This window comes from Notothenia coriiceps, unplaced genomic scaffold, assembly GCF_000735185.1.
Source record: "Notothenia coriiceps isolate Sejong01 unplaced genomic scaffold, NC01 NC01_scaffold00037244, whole genome shotgun sequence".
NCBI classification, from domain to species: Eukaryota; Metazoa; Chordata; class Actinopteri; order Perciformes; family Nototheniidae; genus Notothenia; species Notothenia coriiceps.
This window is the reverse complement of record NW_011369945.1, coordinates 8237850-8239905: the sequence shown is the minus strand read 5'-3', so window position 1 is coordinate 8239905 and position 2056 is coordinate 8237850. Positions and strand designations below refer to the sequence as shown.

The window sequence follows — 2056 nt, the reverse complement described above, 5'->3', positions numbered from 1 at the left end:
TATATTCATTTAACATACAGTATGTATGTATATTTATTATAACATTGTTCTGTGTGTCAAAATGAAAGACAGCCCACACACCTATCAATCATCAAACCTGGGTCTTATTTCATTACGTGTTGATTTCTATCGAACGGGGGAGTACTTCAGGAGAGTCGGACGGGGGGTGGGCTTCGTGACCACAGAGTGTAGAACGTTGTGATCAGCTTGTTTTAGCGCAGTTCTCCAGTGAAGGGGGGGGAGTCTCCTTCCGCAGCCGGTTGGCGTAGTTTGGCACAATTCCGTTGTACAGACCGACATTAACAGCAGCCTTGTCTGTGCACACGGAGACCGGCTCTGTCGTCCGGCGATCTAACCGCCTTCTGGAAAAGCTTCACAAGTACGTCGGTACGCAAATGCGCTTTGTGACACAAGTGACGGTACGCATTTCAGATTACGCACATAACCTGCGTACCAGTTATGTGCACCCCTGTTACAGCAAAAGTATTCTCCGTCGGGACTTCCTGCAACAACACCACGCCGTTATCTTGATTCTGATTGGCCAGAAGACATTATCAAAGATGTTCTATTGAGAAGACGATCACTACGTGACAAAAGTTTTCAAAACCGTTTCTGGTCTTCGGTATTTCCAGACAAATGGTAACTGAAATCAATCTTACTAACTGCTGTCTGTGCAATTTACTCCGCGAGTTGGCAGACTTTATTTTGCTTACTTTAACATCATTTTTCATGGTGGGGCTAAGCCATTTCTTGGTATGGGTGTAGCCTACCCCAGCCATACCCTGGCGCTGCCACTGGTGGGATGTATGGGGCGTGCATTCTATTAATTCAAAAAATTAATTACCGCCGTTAACGCGATAATTTTGACAGCATTACTAAAAACACAACAGAAACCAGGGAAACCTAAATGTGTTGTGTTAAATTGTTGATGTTGGCGATCTCTGTTTTTGGAAGCGTTCCTGAAATGTAAATTATATTGGCTTATTTCAACATTGTGATCACATGATTCCTCACATGCATGCACAGGGCTATTGGAAAAAGCGTTGAGGAATAGAGAATGACTGAATGTACTACTACTCATTTAATCTAAATCATGAAACCGAAACACAGTAAAGTTCACAGCTGAGTTGTCCTTGAACCTGACCTTTGACCTCTCTGTGGTCAAGAGCAAGACATTTCCTAGCTGTGAAGTGTCAAGTGGTGAAGTTGACGTATTTTTGTACGCCGACCCAGTGATAACATCGCCCTGGCTCCCTCGACAATACTATTGAATTAATATCCAATTGATTTTAGAATCGATTAATCTGTTTCAGTAATTCTTCTTAAGAATAACAGGAACAAGTCTATGATTTTAGTTTCTTAACTGTAAATATGTTCTGGTTGCTTCAGCTTTATGACTGGCCTCTATAGGGCTTTTTATTGACCAAATAACCAAGAAAATATTCAACAGATTTATCCAAAATGATAATCAGTTGCAGCTGAAATTAACAACACTTTTTTACATTTTAAAGCTCAAAATCTGGACGTCAAATGCTTTGTTAGGAAATAAACAAACAACACCGCTGTCACATGACTTCTACGTTCCTCCAGCTTCCTACTTTTGCAATTAGTTTTTCCAGCGCTTACCTTTTCCCGACATGTTGACGTTTAATAAAACAGTCTAATTTAGCACTTATTAGCAACCATAAATGCTATATATTCAGTGGGATGTTTACATGAACGTTTCCGAGGCTTGTGTTGACCACAGACCTTTATTCAGGAATTTAAAACATTGGTTTCGAGACGAGGCCAAAGAATGCTATCTCATTTCCCGGGTTTTTCGGATTCCTGCAGCACTATCTTGCTCCTTTTTAATAAAATTCATGTTCCAGTTACCGTGTGTGTGTGTGTGTGTGTGTGTGTGTGTGTGTGTGTGTGTGTGTGTGTGTGTGTGTGTGTGTGTGTGTGTGTGTGTGTGTGTGTGGCTGTGGCTGTGTTAGTGCGCTGATCTTCGAATCAGAGGCACGTTCGAGTCCCACTGCAGTCAGCATGTCGTTGTGTCCCTGAGACACTTCAC

At 41.9% G+C, this 2056-nt stretch overlaps 1 protein-coding gene across 1 annotated transcript in view; it reads left to right on the top strand.

The window, feature by feature from the left end:
- Nucleotides 1-2056, top strand: part of LOC104965262 (cystic fibrosis transmembrane conductance regulator-like) — a 20010-nt gene that overhangs the window by 17053 nt on the left and 901 nt on the right. The window lies entirely within an intron of this gene.